Raw genomic sequence first — 19299 nt, forward strand, 5'->3', positions numbered from 1 at the left:
GTCGGACACGACTGAGTGACTGAACTGAACTGAACTGAATCTGAAAAATTAGATTCTAATCACTTCCCCAAAATCACTTCCTAATCTGAAAAAGCTGCATAGCTGATAAAGGGCATTTCCTAGAGTCTTTCAGTTAAGATTCCTGATATGATTCTGTTTGATGTTATCATGTGAGAGATGAATTCAGAACTGAACCATGTGAGGACACAGAAAGATACATGGGATCTAATTTGCTTGTGCAGATCTGACAGAGGTGGTATGTGTGATTCTGGAGCTAGCAATTTTCCTAAAAGAGTAGCAGCAGCATAGGCGTCAGCAGAGGTAGTGCAGTTCTGTGTTGAGCATTGGTGGCAACAGTTGCCCACAGCAGTGTTAGCAGGAACATTTCTAATCATGGTGGAAATAAAGTGGTTATGAGAGCTGGAGGTTGTTTCAAGGAGTTGGTTCTAGAGTTTGCCCCTCCAGTCCTTTCAGCGATTTTGTAAGTACTTGATTTCTTGTTTAAATCTCATTTTGCCTATACTAGGCTGGATTCTATATTATGCAACTGAACACTGTTTGATGAGCACTAAGAAAAGTTGTAAACAACTGAATTTCCAGGAAATGGGAATGTGAGCATTATTATCTGATTTGATGTATCTGAAGGCAGTGAGGATCTGGTTACTATTAGTGGACATTGTTAATCCATTACATTTAATGGAGAAATAGTTATTTAAATCATCTATGGGGACTTCCCTGGAGGTCCAGTGGTTAAAACTTCATGCTTCCACTGAAGAGGGCATGGATTCAATCTCTGGTCGAGGAATTAAGATCCCACATGCCACATGGAGTGGCCACAATAAAAAATTATCATCTATGGATTGCTAAGTTACTAAAATGTTAAGTGAGAGACCATTTCTGCCATAGCATGGAGAGTTTCTCTGGGAATAAAGACAACAGAGAAAGGTGGAGCCAGGAGATGGCAAAGGATGGAGTCTTATTGATGAGACTTGAGTACCTGGATTCAGGTCTATCCAGAGACTTTTCAGTTACGTGAGAAAACATATTACATTTTTGCTTTAAGAAAGTTACCATCTTGGGTCATCTGGAATGAAGTACCTATTAAAGGCAAGTCTTTGGTGGACCAGCTGGCTGTTGTACTAGACCATTATGGAAGGCTCAAGGAATACAAGGGCAGGGATAGTGTCAGCTGCTCCTATCTGTGCTAGAAAAGTTAAAGAAAATTATAGGCTCTAGATTTCAATTTTTAGCTCAAGATATGTTTAAAAAACCAGGGTTTTTCTATGACTGTCCTAAAAACATTCCTTATCTCTTATAGCCACAGGTCTAACACACCAAATATTACAAACAGAATCTTTTTCAGTAAAATGCTGAATTACAACAGAGGTAGAATTAACAGCTTCATTTGATCTCTGTTAGGGTACTGACAGAGTTAGGGTACTGACTAGAAAAGTGTTGTATTCCAAAAATGCTACCGTATGTTGCCAAACTCTGGAATGTTTCCCTGCCTGCAGAGGCAGCTCCCTTCTTGCCCTGATGAGGCTGGTCTTACCTTTCTTGAAAACACTACCAAGACCGTATGGTAACCAGTCTCCTACAAGTAATAGGATATTGTAGAATTGATGGTGTGTGACTTCTGAGGCTGGGTCATAAGAGATTTTACATTTTCTACTTTGTTCCCTCGTAGATTTGAGGAAACCTAGATGCTATGCTGTGAGGACACTCAAGCAGAATTACAGAGAAGTCCACATGGTGAGGAACTGAGTTCTCCTGCCAACAACCAGCATTAACTTGCCAGGTATGCAAGTAAATGGGAATGGAAGCAGATCTTTCAGAATACTGGAGCCTCATCTGACATCTTGACAGTAACCTCATGAGACAACCTGAGATAGAACCTCCCAGCTATGCCATTTCCAGATTCCTGACCTATAGAAACTGTGTGAAATGCTTATAATTTTTAGTTGCAAAATTTTGGAAAATTTGTTATACAGTAATAGATAATATAGACCTCATCTTGCACAGTGATGTCAATTCTCAATTCCCCTCTTTTCTACTCTGTAACCTCTCACTAACTCCAAACTCATAAACAGAGTCAGACCCTAGTGTGCTCTAGGGGATCAATTACAAAGTAAATCTAGAAAGAGAAGGATTACATCCAAGAATGGCAAGATTTGCTAAACTGCATTAGCAAAAAGGTGGGGAGTATGTGTAGAACAGATTATGAAGATTCAAGACCAAGGAAAGAAGAATTTATTGATCTGAGAACAGTTACCAGAGATTTTGTAGTCAAAGTACTAGTTTGGGTATGTAGGAGTGGTTCTGGTTATGCTCAGTTGGTTAATTAAAAACTAGACTGGTGACTGAAACTAAATAAAGTAGTGTTCCCATAAATTTCTTGATTCAATGTTGAAGACAAGCTTCAAAGTTTTGTGAAGAAAGCAACACTGAAGAGAGCTGTTATTTGTATTAGATCAAAAGAGCTTAGAGCACACACTCTCTTCACCCAGGAATGAAGAAATACTTTGGTGACAACAGCACTAGGATCCCTGCATATAACTGTAATGCCTGTCGTCTGGGAATAAGGGCTGGATGTGTGTCATTGAAATGCCACTGAAATGGGTTTTCTAATTTCAGTGAAGGTGAGAGATCCTGAGGTGGCAGAGGTCAGACAGCAGAACATAACCACCATAAACACGGCAGTAACACTCACCAATACAAAGTAGTAACAGAGGAATAACTGAAAGCATTGGTCTACAGAAATCTTTGGTGGTGCTTAACTGATCATATAATTTCCAGTACCAAAATACACAAGTAGATCCCTAAAGACTTAAATGTTTGTGCAATCAAAGAATTCTAGGCTGAGAAGACAGAGGTCTGACTAGAGATACCATAAGAGTAATAGCCCTGACCCATTTCCTAGTCCTGGGAAATTCACAGACCTGGAGGCTTGAATACACAGTGTGATAGGCACCTCTGAGAAAGGACCTTGTTACCAGTATAACATCAAAAGTATGATGTATAAATCTTTCTCTCAGTCTTTCCCCCAAAGGGATATATAGCTATTTGCTAGCATAAAACTGTGCACAAGGGTTGAGGGGAGGAGAGAACCACCTTGACCTTTAAGGGATTATTGAACAATGGTGTTAATCTGTTAATGGTGACCCAGAATACTATGCACACAGGACTCACTGATTTTACTGTATATCCCCATCATCCAGAAGCAGCAGGCCTTTACAACTCTTCAAAGGTCTTTGGAAGACTCAGTTCTAGCACCAGCAGGGAGTGGGATACTTTGCAAAATTAGGTTGTTGTCCTACAGCTGCTGCTGCTGCTGCTAAGTTGCTTCAGTCGTGTCCGACTCTGTGTGACCCCATAGACGGCAGCCCACAAGGCTCCTCTGTCCCTGGGATTCTCCAGGCAAGAACACTGGAGTGTCCTACAGCAGGGATTAGCAAATTATATTAATAGTCTAAGGGTCAAACCTGGCCCACATCCTGTTTTTTTACAGCCTTTAAGAATGGCTTTTTTTTTTTTTTTTTTAACTTTTTAAGGGTTGTAAGCAAAACCAAAGAATATGACAGATCCCATATGTGGTGCTTAAGGCTAAAGCCTGGATTATTTACTATCTGGCCTTTTACAGGAAAAAATTTGCCAACACTTGTCCCACAGCATTATGTGTTATGACCGATTTTCCAGGCAAGAGTACTGGAGTGGGGTGCCATCGCCGTCTCCAACTAGCAACCAAAACACAGTGCAATTTCTCCTTTGTCAATGATTTACAAGCTGGGGAGCAAGACAGACAACTCTATTAGTACTTATGGATCCACTCACAAAATGTCTTGTGAATTTCTAGTCCTGTGACTTTGAGCTCTGCCTATTTAAAGGTTCAAGGAAAGAATATTCTCCTCTAAAAATCCAATAATGGTTCCAATTAATCGAAAGTTTATATACCTCGCTAATTATTTTGGACTCTTCTTGACATTGGAATAAAAGGAGGGGAGGAGAGTTTACAGCTTTGGTTGGGATGATTTATCCTTTTTATCAAGGGGAAATCTGATTGCTACAACATAACAGAAGCAAGGATAAGGTCTCAAAGCCAGGTCACTTCCTAGTACTGGCATGTTGTTGGTCACTAAGTCGTGTCTGACTCTTTGCGACCCCCATGGACTATAGCCTGCTAGGCTTCTCTGTCCATAGGATTTCCCAGGCAAGAACACAGGAATGAGTTGCCATTTCCTTCTCCAGGGGATCTTCCCGACCCAGGGACTGAACCTGTGTCTCCTGCATTTGAAGTAGATTCTTTACTGAGCCACTGGGGAAGCCCATATACAGTGGTAAAAGTCAATAGGAGACTACAGCAATCCAATTCAAATATTAATAGAACCACCAAGGACTCATTCCTCAGGGATGAAGATCACCACATCATAAGAAAATTTCAACCAGCTATGTGTGTGTATGTGCCTAGTCACTCAGTTATGTCCTACTCTTTGCGACCCCATGGGCTGTAGCCTGCCAGGCTCCTCTGTCCACGGGATTTTCCAGGCAAGAATACTGGAGTGGGTTGCCATTTTCTTTTCCAGGGGATCTTTCCAACCAAAGGATTGAAGCCTTGTCTCTTGCATCACCTGCACTGGCACCTCCACTAGCACCACCTGGTCAACCAGCTACGGATACTGGCAAAATGAGTATGGAATAGATGATAATGGAAGAATACTGTAAACAGAACCTGGAGATGTTATAGAGATGAGAATGTAGTAGCAACCTTTTCCTGTGTTTTGTATATATCTATATATAATCATCATCAGTGACTTATTTTCCTTCTAGTTCATATAAAGTATATTTGTTGCTTAATGGCATTGTACTAATGTTAGTTTATTAATTTTTATAATTGTACAATGATTATATGTTAACATTATGGGAATCTAGGTGAAGGGCATTTGTACCATTTTTGCAGCATTTCAGTAAACCTAAATCTGTTTCAAAACAGAAGGCTAAATAAAGCATAATTATCATGAAAACATATAGAATATGATTTTGAAATACATTTAATAGGGTTTTCCCTGGTGTCTCAGCTGGCAAAGAATCTACCTGCAATGTGGGAAACCTGGATTCGATCCCTGGGTTGGGAAGATCCCCTAGAGAAGGAAATGGCAACCCATTCCAGTATTCTTGCCTGGAGAATTCCATGGACAGAGGAGCCTGGTGGGCTACAGTCCATGGGGTGGCAAAGAGTCAGACAGGACTGAGAGACTAACATTGGGAATTAAGATCCCACAAGCTGTGAGATTCAGGGTGGGGCTGGGGTGGGGAAGGACATATAATAAAAAGTGATAAAATTTCAGATGCAACCAGGAAAATAAAAATAAGATGCACTTACATAATGTTTGATTTTTAAAAATAGGAATGGCATTAACATTTCTCCTAAACTACGTACGTCATACAGGAATTTTTCTCATTTTTTCAGTTATTGCTGCCTTACAATTCTGTTATCTCTTCTTTGGAACTATGAGAGGAATACTGAAATCTCAGTACTCATCTTGCAGGTTTCTTAAATCACTGTTCCCTCATATCTTTGTTCTTTTGGAATGACTCTTCAGCTTATTATTTCAGTTTGGCTCTTCATCAGTGCCAATTTACTGTTTAGACCATCTTTTAATTTTTTAAAAATCATCTTTAACTACTTCTTTTTCATCTAAGTTAGATGCCATTTCTCTCATAGTCCTCTGGGGATATTCAATGTAAGTACTAAATTAAAAAAAAAGTGAGAACAATGCCTGATACCACACCCAGTATGCACTAAGTAAACAGTAATAATTTTTGTTTCCAAGACCCTCCTTTGTTTATTCTAATAACTACCTGCTTGAGTGTTAGTTCTTTTGTTTGTTGATTGGTATCACCCTTCATGTTTATTGGTATTCCTTGGGTATTTGATGGTTCTTGATTTTGTTCTCATCTTCGTATTCCTTGTTCTCTGTGCCTGAGGTTGTTTCTGTTTATCAGTTTGCTCTGATGATTGTGAGGAAGGGATAAAATGCAATCTTGGACAGTGCATATCAGTGACTGATATTGTGGATGTGAAATGAAGTTTCCTTCCCTGGACGTAGCCACCTGAGGTACACTGCCTGATTTATCTGCCCCAAGTTTCTGGAGTCACTGTGACAGTCTAGGGGAAAATACCATTTCAAGATAACCTTAGCTTTGAAAATGAACTGAGAAGCCAACCCAACCAAAGGTTTCAAATTCCGTTCCCCAGTTACCCTTTATGGTTGCTCTAGGATATTGCTCTACGATTCCCCCACACCACTTCTCAACTCCTTATATCCTTTGGCTCTGAGACTGAAGTCTGACTCTACCTCTGCCATTCTGACCCCTTCTGAACTCTTGACTTTTGGGGAATCCCCCAAATTCCAACTCTGCTTATTAAATCTTAGGTCATGCTTTTTTTTAAAAAAACAACAACAACTCTGCCTTGGTTACCTTGCAAACTCAGGCTCATGCTTCAAGACTCAAAACTGTTTTTACCTCTTTGAGTCCTACTTCTTTAATTGTATTTCTTTTCAGAACTTACAGAGCCCCTTGTATACACCTTTAATGTCATTTACAAATGTCTATGTCCTCTCCCACAACTCTCTGAATAACAACTGAAAGAAACTCTCTCCAGAGGTCCACTAGTAATCCTAGTGTGTCCACCAGATTATTTTTCTTTGATGGTCTTGCTGAGAGGTAACTTACACTTTGTAGGTTTTTTAAAAAAATAATAAAAATTCTTATAACTAAAATTTTGAGTTCATGGTACGATGGGGCAAGAATGAAAAAAGGTTTAACTTATACTATTATGACAAAAATGATTAGGATGAATAATCCTAGGAAGAACAATTAGGATGGAGATGACTTTTTCTATCTTAGAGAACAGATTTTTAACACTTTAGAAAGATTCATTTCTAGACAAGTTTATGCTAACCCTGTATTATTCCTATGTATTCACTGGGAATAGTAGATAGAGTAGTAGATGGAAACACTATGGGGTTTGTAGTCAGGCAGATGTGATTTGGAATGCAACTTGAACACTCTGAGCCTGCAGAAGGTAGCCTTCTAAAATGGCTCAAGGTGATCTCTGCCTCCTGGTATTCATGCCTTTGTGTAATGTTCTTTTTGAAAGTTGGCTAAATCTAGTAACTTTCTTTTTTTTAATAATCAACAGAAATTTGTATCTCACAATTCTTCTGGAGGCTGGAAAGTACAAGATCAAGGTAATAGCAGATTTGGTAGCTCATGAAAGCCTGTATCCTGGTTCACTAGTGACTTGTTTTAATGAATACAAGAAAAGTGGTGGAATAACACTTCCAAAATTAGGTTATAAAAGTCTGTGACTGCTGTGCTACTGGTAATCTCTCACTTGCTCACTTTGATAATGCCAGCTGGCATGTTGTAAGCAGCCACAGAGAGGTCCATGTGCCATGGTGTTGAGGGTAGCCTCCCACTCAGTCCAGCAGCCTGTTGAAAACTGAATCCAACCAACAGGAATGAGCCTTGGAGTGGATCCTTCCCCATTGGAGCCTTGAAATGACTGTAGCCCTGGCCAACTATCTTCTTTGCAGCTGTGGGAGACCCTGAAGCAGTCTGAACCTAAAACTGCACCTGGATTCCTGATCTACAGAAACTGTGAGGAAATAAAGGCTTTTTAAGGTCAATAAATTACTGTATTACTCAACGGATAACTAATACTGATGGCATACCTCACAGAAATATCATAATTAAAAATGAGTAAAAAGCATCTATTTTATATATGTGTGTGTGTATGTGTATCTAACTAGGGATCTCTACCAGACAATGTTTTATTATAGCATTGTCAGTATTACAATAATGGTTTTTAAGTAATGTGATAGACTTTTACAGTAACTTTACATACGTATCTTATTTGACTCTCAGAGCAGAGCTGTAAGTGTGATATAGTAATATATGTGGTCTTAGTCCTGGGTTTCTGGCACAGAGCCATCTAAAGAAAACTCTTGGGAGTTTTCTGATAGGAGAGCCTTTTGTCTTTCAGTAGAAGTCTCTTTTGAGCACTAAAGTTTATTCTAATGAAGTGACTCAGGGTGGGGTCCCTAGATAACTTCAGGATGGGGCACTAACCTGTGGGAAGGGGAAAGTAGGGGAGGCTATAGATTAAGCTCTGTAGAAACTCTTGAACAAGAGTTGAGCTTCTATGTTGGTGAGCACAGAGAACTTGGAAACTCCACACTTTCCCTCCTTCCTACATACTTTACGAGAGCTTCCCTGGTGGCTCAGAGGTTAAAGCATCTGCCCGCAATGCGGGAGACCTACATACTTTACAAGAGCTTCCCTGGTGGCTCAGAGGTTAAAGCGTCTGCCCGCAATGCGGGAGACCTACATACTTTACGAGAGCTTCCCTGGTGGCTCAGAGGTTAAAGCGTCTGCCTGCAATGTGGGAGACCTGGGATCGATCCCTGGAGAAGGAAATGGCAACCCACTCCAGTATTCTTGCCTGGAGAATCCCATGGACGGAGGAGCCTGGTAGGGTACAGTCCACGGGGTTGCAAAGAGTTGGACATGACTGAGCGACTTAACTAACTTAACTTACATACTTTACCCTATTTCTGAGTTAGAGCCTTTTATAACAAACCAGTAAATATAAGTAAATGTTTCTCTGAGTTCTGTTAGCCACTCTAGCAAACTGAAGAGGGGGTCATGGGGACATCCGATTTAACCTGTACTTGCTACTGGTGCCTGAAGAGGGTTGGTGGGGAGTCTTGTTGGACTGAGATTTAACCTGTGGGATCTGACACTATCTCCAGCTAAACAGTGTCAGAATTGAATTATATTGTAGGACATCTCAGACAGTGGCTGCTGAGAACTGGAAAACTGCTTGGTGGTGTTTGTAAAAAACATACTGGAAAAATGGAGACTAAAATATTATTCCTCTTTTACAGAAGAAGAAACTGAGGGTCAAGAGAATTTAAGTGACTCGTCCAAGGTTCTTCAACTTTAAAGTGTCAGAGTGGCGATTCAAATCTAGACTTTCCCCATCTCTACCATGTTGACATTTAACACTTATATAACTACTAGGTGTCAGACATATTTGAGGCTCTGAAAATAGAGGCGGATAAGAAAAACAAGGTCTCTGCCCCTATGGAGCTTACATTCATTTTTATACAATTGGAAATAAAAATATAAAGGTTTCATTTTAATCCTTCTGAGTAGTGTGCTTTTAGTATTTTATGACTTGGAAATGTGTTTACTTTATCATCAACTTCGTCCTGATTTGAGTGAATTTCACTGGCAGTGATGTAATACAAAGCCGAGGCATAACCGTGTTTCAGTATTTGACTAAGTAATAGATAAACGCTCCATACACACACCAAACAATTCTTCAATAATTTTCACAATAGAGTTTGTTTCTTGAACTTCAGGGCTTTGTTTCAAATCCTATTCATTTCTCATGTTTTATCATAAAGCTTAATTGAAGGAAGTCTGCTTTTTTTCCTTGAATACTAAATAAAGCAAAAATAGAATAGGTAGTTTATTTCTGCTGCACAATTTAAGAAATGTTAGACTTCTCTGATGTTTCAGGAATACTGAGACTATCCTCATTGGTAATCAGTGTATTGTGAAATCAGTAAGACTCAGAACTTCAAGCCCGTAACAGACTAGAGCTCTATATTATATCTGACTATTCACTGAAACCTTGACAGTAGTCTGTTTTCTAGAACAAGTACACAGTGTGACTATCAGAAAGAAAGTTTTTTTCCAAAGCCTTCCTGAAAGGGATGTTATGTTGGCTTAGTTCTGATGACAGCTGTCTGGTTGATTCACGGTGCTTTGATAGACCATATGTACATTTAAAAGCTGGGAGGGGGATGTGAAAAGTGAATTGCTGTTAAGGTGAAATGTATTCTAGAGTGATTCTCACTACTGCCTCTTGAAATAAGTGCTTGGTTGAGGAAAAAAATGGTGTATGAATATTGCTGAGTGAATCTGGGAGCCTTTTATAAGACTCCAGAAGTATTTGATGCTTGAAAATATACTTCTTAATATAAGAAGTCTTAAGGGATGATGTTTAATCTTTTCATTTATACATGTAGAAGAGTAAAAATAACATTTTGTATTTTGAAGGCCCTTCTGTAAACCCAAAGTACTTCATGTTGGGCATTTAATTCTTCCATAGCTGTAAATGGTAATATAACCTACTTCAGAATTAATTGCCTAAGACCTATGAAATGATCTAGAAATGAATATCCAGAGTGATTTTTAAAATATTGTCTTAGTAACATGGAGAAAAGTCTTGGACTAAAATCTTACTCTGTTTTCCCAAGCCAACTCCACTGCTGTACCATTCAGACCAGAGTTTCTTTATTTTGGGCAGAGGTAGGGGCTTCTTCTTTACATGAAGTCTTGAAATCATAAAAAATTAAGTTAAAAAATAGTTCCAACAGTGAAATTCTTAAGGATAAGTCCCTTTTGCTTCTCTACCCTCTAAGAATTCTGAAATCTTCTTGCTGAGGGACAGGGGAAGGGCGGGAAAGTGTTATGACAATAAAAAGGACAATATTTAGCAGCCAACTTAAGAGTTAGTAGATGAGGTTTGGAGACTCAACATTCATCCCTTCACTCAACAAAAACATACTGAAAGCCGAATCTGGGCAACTTTTATACATCATAAGCCTTTGATTAGTGCACTATATTTCCTTATGAGAAAAAATAATCAAGATAATCACTATTCAATTTTGCATGCTCCTAAATTTAGATAACTGTCCAGTTTGTGCCACAAAAGAGTGCCCTAAGGAGTCCAGCTGGAGAAGGCAATGGCACCCCACTCCAGTACTCTTGCCTGGAAAATCCCATGGACGGAGGGAGGAGCCTGGTAGGCTACAGTCCATGAGGTCGCTAAGAGTCGGACACAACTGAGTGACTTCACTTTCACTTTTCACTTTTATGCGCTGGAGAAGGAAATGGCAACCCACTCCAGTGTTCTTGCCTGGAGAATCCCAGGGACGGGGGAGCCTGGTGGGCTGCCGTCTATGGGGTCGCACAGAGTCAGACACGACTGAAGCGACTTAGCAGCAGCAGCAAGGAGTCCAGCATGGCACTCTATGAGATGAAAAGAGCCCAATATACATTCCTTCGTTTTAAGAGTGGAGATGGAAACTCTTTCAATTAACATGTACATTTTCCAAAGTGGGTCTCTATAAGGTTCTGGGTCTCCTCAGAAGTATATGAAGGTCTCAGTATCATCCAAACTTTGAGTTCTTCAAAAGAAATGGTGATAATGCTCAAATGGGTTTAAAATCCTGCAGTTATAGCCCTCAATGCCCTCACACATTTACAAATACCCCTTGGAGATGGTAACCTAACCCCTATGCCCTTCTCCCCTTTGAGAACCACAATGCCTTCCCATCGTATTTGAAACAAAATCCAAACTCCTTACACTGCCTTTGAAACCCTAAATGGGGCTTCCCTGGTGGCTCAGACAGTAAAGACTCCACCAGCAATGTAGGAGACCTGGGTTCAATCCCAGGGTCAGGAAGATCCCCTGGAAAAGGGAATGGCAACCGACTCCAGTATTCTTGCCTGGGAAATCCCATGTATAGAGCAGACTGGAGGGCTAGTCCGTGGGGTTGCAAAGAGACTACATGATTGAGTGACTAACACTTTACCTTCAGTTCAGTTGCTCAGTCATGTCCGACTCTTTGCAACCCCATGAACCGCAGCCATTTCACCCTAAATAATTTGGTTTCTTCCTACCTCTGTGAAATTTTTACCACAACAACAGTGCTCTTTATTCCAGATGGTTAATCTTTCTATTCCTCAAACACACTGAGTTCTTTCAGTATCAGGGTGTTTGCACTTGCCTTCTCTCGATCTGGATTATTCTTTCCCCAATCTTAATCTGACTGGCTCCTTCTCAGCACTAAGGTTTTGGCTCAAAAGTCACATTCTCAAAGAGACCATCTCAGATTAACTCAGTTAACATTCTCCTTCATTAACCTGTTTTATTTACCTAGTAGCACTTAAAGTGGAGTCGCTCAGTCGTGTCCGACTCTTTGCGACCCCATGGACTGTAGCCTACCATGCTACTCCATCCATGGGATTTTCCAGGCAATAGTACTGGAGTGGGCTGCCATTTCCTTCTCCGGGGATCTTCCCAACCCAGGGATCGAACCCAGGTCTCCTGCATTGTAGACAGACGCTTTACCATCTGAGCCACCAGGGAAATCCTGGTAGCACTTAACAGTTAGTCTTTTCCACTAGAATGTAAATACTTTGAGAGTAATGACATCTTTACTTCTTTTTGTTTCTTAGTGTTTCTGTGGATTCTGACTAAATTTGATATTTCTTTCAGCATGTCTATGGACTTAATTTAGGAAGGTAGGAGTCAAATGTAAGCATTTATTTATTTTTAATCGGGGCATAACTGCTTTACAATGTTGTTGTTAGTTTCTGCTGTACAATGCAGTTAGTCAGCTATACACACACACACACACACACACTTATATCCCTTCCCTCCTGAACCTCCCTCTCCCACCCTCAACTCACCCATCTAGGTCATCACAGAGCACTGAGCTGAGACCACTGGACTATACCACAGGTTCCCATTAGCGATGTTTTACAAATGGTAGTATATTCACGTCAAACCTATCTCCCAATTCATCCCACCCAATCCCTTCCCCCTGGGTCCACACATCCGGTCTCTATGTTCACATCTCTGTTCCTGCTCTGGGACTAGATTGATCTGTACCATTTTTCTAGATTCCACATATTTGCATTAATATATGACATTTGTTTTTCTGACTTACTTCATTTTGTACAATAGACAAATGTAGGCAGTTAGATAACCACCTTAAACCTGAAGTCCCAGCTTGTTTGGGGAAAGGTTTATTTTGCTCAAAAGTATTTGTCAAGAAAGCCTTGTGAACTGTCATATAACAGATTTTGCTTTGTCAACACATAACTTTTCTGAGAAGTTAAAACCATCTTATAGGGCACTTGTTGACAACTTTGAAAGAAAATTATTTCTGGATGATCATTTCCCCTACAAAACATGTGACTTACCAAACCTTAAAAAGTTAAAAAAAAAAAAACAACAACCTATCACATCTATCTTCAGCAAATTAAAGGCAAACTGAAGATGTTTTCAAGTTTAATTTCTAATTTGAATTATATACCAGATTCATTACTAGGCCAGCCTAAACTAATACATAAAATCCATTTATTACCAAGTTGTCCCATTAAGAGAAATGGCATTTGATAAAATCTCATAATGTTAGTTTCTGACTATAAAATATTACCAGTGCCAGAGTTTTGAGTGATAGCACTATGGTAGATGGCATAATAACCAGAGATCAGATTACTTGAGTTTGGGATGGAACTAATCATTGCAGCTAAGTTTATCAATAAATTCTGGCTTTATATTGTTTTCCCTTTAGACCACTATATTAGTTAAGAGGATTTTGTCTATAGTAATGGAAAACCCAATGTAAAGGGTCTTAAACAATAGAGTTTTATTGACCTAGGTAACAAAAAAATTAAAGGCAGGAAAGTGATCAAGTTTGGTTCCATCAGGGTTCTGATTTCTCACTTTTTTGGCTGTGCCCTCCTCTACGTATTGGCTTTATCCTCATGCTGGTAGCTAGAGAGTTGCAGCAATTCCAGGCCTCCCAAGCACACAGGATATTTATCTTTTCCTTAAGAGTGAGGAAGCATCTTTTGTCAAAGCCCCTGTAATACTGCTCTTCCCTTTCACTTGCTTGCATTGGGTCACAAGCTATTCCTGGGCCAATTTCTGTGGCCAGAGTAATAGTATGCCTCAATAGGCTTAGAGGCAGGTTCCCTGAACAATTTTTGTAAGAGCAATGGCATTACATTCACCGATATTTTTCAAATGATGGATTACAACCTAAGAATGGATCAAGAAATTAATCTTTTGAGTCCTCATTATTGAAAAAAATTAAATATATTTTCAACTACATTGCACATATGAAAGATTAGTACTGTTTTATGACACTTTGGTGTTTACACACACAGCTAGATTATAATGTAAAATCTGTTTCCTATTGTGAACTGGGGTGAAAAAAACTATTTTGAAACAAGTCCATACCTAAAGCTGAAGTGGGGTCAGCTTTTACTTAAGCATATGGATTATGTAGGGGAAAAGTAGATACCTGAAAGAAAATCAAGAGTACAATCTGGTAGAGAAAACAAAGATGCTGGGGATTAGTCAATAAATTCCACTGCAACCTGCCTGACGCATAAATTATTCCTTAAACTATATTAGATTCCTACATAGTCATCATAACCAAATATATTTTAGTTTTTCCAATGTTTTCTAAAAATTTCCCCTTCCAAAAAAAAAATTCATTTAGTAAGTATCCCACAATGGAGCAATTTATAAATTTCATCATTTGGTCGTTGAAAAGCATTATAGTTTAAGATTCATTTAATAAGCTTGGTTTATGGGAATTCCCTGCTGGTCCAATGGTTAGGACTTGATGCTGTCAATGCTGGGGGCACAGGCTTGATCTCTGTCAAGGAACTAAGATCCTACAAGCCAAGTGGTTAGGCCAAAAAGAAAAAACCTTGTCTTAAACAACAAGGTCCTACTATCAAGCACAGGGAATTATATTCAATATCCCATGATAAACCATAATGGAAAAGAATGTGTGTATATGTGTATGTGTGTAACTGAGTCACTTTGCTGTACAGCAGAAATTGATGCAACACTGTAAATCAACTACACTTCAATTAAAAAAAAAAAGCTTGGCTTCCAAGGGGAAAAAAACCTGTATTTCAAATACCTCAGCACATCTTTTCATCACTCTAATCTTTATTTAGGTTAAAATTTTTATCTTATTTGACGAGAACCTTAGAACTCATTCTAGTTCAACCCCTTTCATTAAGTGAAGCAACCAAAGCCAAGAGAAGATGAACTTAAGGCAGTTAATTAGTTGCAGAACACAAGTCTCTTGACAGCTGCTTTAGAATTCTTTCCATTGCACTAATTAACGGTGCAGTTATACCAACTTTAAAAAATTAAAGTAAATAACATATGTAGTTCCAGAGGTATCTAGATTTACACAGGTATGGATTCTTTCAGTTGTATGTGAGTTTATTTTGGAGAATAAAAAACTGCACTTTTAAGGAAATAGGGGAGCTTATTAAAGAAATGCTGCTCTAGGGAGTCAAAAGATATTTGTACTCCCATGTTCACAGTAGTATTATTCATAGTAGCCAAAGACAGATATAACCCAAATGTCCATTGATGGATGAATGGATAAAGAAAATGTGCACACACACACGGAATACTACTCAGCCTTAAAAAGAGCAAATTTTGACACATGCTACAACACAGTCAAACCTAGAAGACATTATAAGCAGAATGAAATCAGACAGACTTAAAAGGACAAATACTGCATGATTCCACTATGAGGTCCCAAGATTAGCCAAATTCACAGAGACAGAAAGTAAGAATGATGAGTGCTAGGGACTAGGGGAGGGGAATTGTGGGGAATCAGTATTATATGGGGACAGTTTCAGTATGGGAAAATGAAAAAGTTCCGGAGATGGATGATGGTGATGGTTGCACAACACTGTCAATGTCCTTAATGTCACTCAACTGTATACTTAAAAGTGCTTAAATTTTGTGTATATTTTCCTACAAAAAAAGAAACCTTGTATAGAGTAAAAAAAAAAACAAAAAACAAAAAGTTACTGCCTGATTTGAGACAAGGATTTTAAAGTTAATTTTCATAATGTTATAGTATGAATTACATTTCACCGTAATATTTGTACCTTTCAAGTTAGGGAATTCAATTCACTGAGCACTTACAGTATGATTAGAAATTTTCTAAACTCTATGAATGATCCAAAAGAATTCTAAGCTACAAGAGATTATAGTTTGTGTATTTATATAGTACACGTGTAGTACTCAGGTGGCTCAGTGGCAAAGAAGCCACCTGCCAATTCAGGAGACAAGGGTTCGATCCTTGGGTCGGGAAGATCCCCTAGTGAAGGAAATGGCAATTTATTCCAGTATTCTTGCCTGGGAAATCCCATGGACAGAGGAGCCTGGTGGGCTACAATCCATGGAGTTTGCTGCAAAAGAGACCAACACAACTTAACAACTGAACAACAACACGTGGTACTAGGGCAAGACTGACATAGGAAATGATCCTCCTTAAGAAATCCAGGCAGGTGGAAGGGCGGTAGGGAGGGAAGGGCTGGGAGTTTGGGATTAGCAGATACAAACTATTACGTATAGGATGAATAAACAAACAACAAGGCCCTATTGTATAGTACAGGAAACTATATTCAATACCCAGTGATAAATCATACTGGAAAAGAATATGAAAAAGATATATATATATAACTGAATCACTTTGCTGTATAGCAGAAATCAACACAACACTGTAAATCAACTAAACTTTAATAACATTTTTTAAAAAGAAAAAAAAAAAAAGAAATCAAGGCAATTTCAATTACAGTTGACCTTTGAACAACATGGAGTCAGGGGTGCCAACCCTTTACAAAGTTGAAAATCTGCATATAATTTAGTCAGCCCTCTCTAGCCACAGATTTAACTAACCATGGATAGTGTAAATACTCTATAATTTACTACTGAAAAAAATCTGGGTATAAGCGGACCCAAGCAGTTTAAACCTGTGTTGTTCAAGGGTCAGCTGTACTTGAAACGTGTGACTCAAAAGTGGGATAATGTACATTTAATATTGTAACTATACCTCAATACAACAAAACAAAAAAGCCATAGAGATCCCTGATAATATCATCTAAACAGATCCAGTCATCCCTGAGGCTACTACAAACACTGACCAGAAAGTAAACTTTCTTAAGTTGATTTGGCCTTTCTTGGGCTGGGTAGCAGTGGAGGGTGTAGGGGGAGATGGAACAGCCCCAGGTGGGATCTAGTTCACCAAACAGGGATCAAGCCTGTGACCAATGCAGTGGAAGCATGGAGTCTTAATCAGTGGACTGCCAAGGAAGTCCCTGATAAGTTTGATTTGGTTTCCTATAAATTACAATTGAGAGCCTTGTCTAATACAAAAAACAATTGTTGATATTTTAAGGAAAGTGTGGATCCAGTTAAATTAATTTCAGGAACTGGCAAAAAAAAAAAAATTGGGAAAGCCCTCTTGGGTTGGACACATTATGGGAACTTCACTGTTTTGTGCATAGGCAGGAAGGGTAGCTGTCATTTGAGGGTGCCATGTTATTTAGACCCTAAATATCTCTTGCAATATTAAGGAGAATGCCATCCATTTCTTCCTATGGTTTTCTCTTTTGTGTGAAGGGGTTTGTCAGGCTTCTCTCTAGTTCCAAACAGAGTTTCTAGCATCCAGAACCTAACAGAATACTGGCAGAAGGGCAAACAAAGGCCATTGGAGGTACAAAAGAAAGGGAATCTCAGTGCCCAAGACTTAATTTTGTCTACTTTGGTTGTATTTAAGGAAGGCTGATTCTGAAGGAGGCAGAGTTTAAACATAAAGGAAAAGAATCTTCTCTTTTGGGATTCAGTCATGGAACTTCAGTAGATGAGAATACAGAAGTTGCTGTCTGGAACAAGCCTTGCCTATTATTCAACACGTACAAGACCCACCTTTATGTAGAAAAGTTTATTCTCACTAGCTGTACACAGTACCCGCAGATTAGTCCTGATAGGTTATAGAGCAGGTAAGGAGTTGACATCAAGAACCAAGTTGGGTAGTGTTGGCACTAAACAGATCTAGTAGCAGTTAGCAGGGTCTCAAGTCAATAGACTTGGGCTTAAATGCAGAAAAGGAGACTCTCAGAGGAAGTGGTTAGGGATAAAGGATTAGAAAGTGAGAGGCCTTGTATCTCAAGAGGCTGACATCCTGGCCAGGTTACTTAAGCAGAGGCTTGGGTTCAGAAATCACACAGGGAGTCGCATTCTTCCACTTGAGGAACCAGCCAGATGGACACATGAAAGCATTATACATATTTCTTAAAATAGGGTACATTTAATTCTGAGATTAGTATGGCATGTGTGAGTAGTTAGGATGAATCTTTTTAGAGATTGAGTTTAGAGATTTTACTTCTATGCTACATATTTTTATATTAAAACAAGCAGTCATACTTTGATGTAGATGGCTATTTTGGATGAATTTAGAGAAGAAAACACAATGGATTTCAAAGAAAGGAGCACATTTTAGTAGGGAGATTTTAGCCATAATCCCAAGTCATTGTCTGATGCTCTTTGAAATGCAATGATGGCTAAAGTACTGCCAGAAAAGACCATTTTAAACTAAGTTCTGCTACTTATTGTGTGACCCTACGCAAATTTAAAAATTACCTAATCCCACAGGATTGTCATAAAGATTACTGATAACATAAAATCACCTAATTGAGTGACTGAAAGATAAATAAGTGCTTAATGATGTGACAAAGGAGAAAAGAACCTGGGCTAAAAATACTCAATCTTTCTGCCTCAGATTAGGTCAGGTCCTATAGCCTGGAGTGCTGTTGTGTTTTCACAGAGAATAAAAACTTAGACTGGAAGAGTCAGTGTGGAGTGAAGTTTGATTGGGACATGGTTGAGTATGGCAAGAACTAATGTTAAGTCACTTCTCTGACTATCTACTGTTAGAAGATTTATACACATACTCATTTCATCTTACTAACTCTTCAGAGAAGGCAAAATTAAAATTTTACAAATGAGATAATAGGTTCAGGAAGGCTCAGACTGATTAAAGTTGAAAAGCTAGTTAGGGAATTTCCTGGTAGTCCAGTGGTTAGGACTCTGAGCTCTCACTGTTGTGGGCCTGGGTTCAACCCTGTTCAGAGAACTAAAATCCCGTATCATGTTCTACCTTGAAAGGGAACTCCTCTTCCTCAAAATGGGAGATAAGTTTGAATAATTAAGATTAAATAAACAATGGCTATCTGTAGCTATCTAGTAGCCTACTACAGGAATAACACAAAATACTACTACAGGAATAACAAAAAATATTTAACCCTGAGTTGCTGACCTGAAAATATTTTTCATACTCCCTCCACCTCCCCTAGTATTCAGCTTGAATCAAAGCCCTGACATTCTCCAGTAACTTCTGCCTAATGGCCACACTAAATTCTAGGTAACTTAATAACTGAGGCAAGACCGCAGAGAGTAGTATCAAGACAAAAGAACAAACAAATACAGCTACCATATCCTATTCCATTTTTCACTGGTTCACTTTCACCAACGTTTTTTCCTTTATTTAGCCTCTACTTTAGCAAGGTCTTCTACCAGATAATGGAGACACAGAGCTG

The sequence above is a fragment of the Bos mutus genome, chromosome 15, assembly GCF_027580195.1.
Source record: "Bos mutus isolate GX-2022 chromosome 15, NWIPB_WYAK_1.1, whole genome shotgun sequence".
Taxonomy (NCBI): Eukaryota; Metazoa; Chordata; class Mammalia; order Artiodactyla; family Bovidae; genus Bos; species Bos mutus.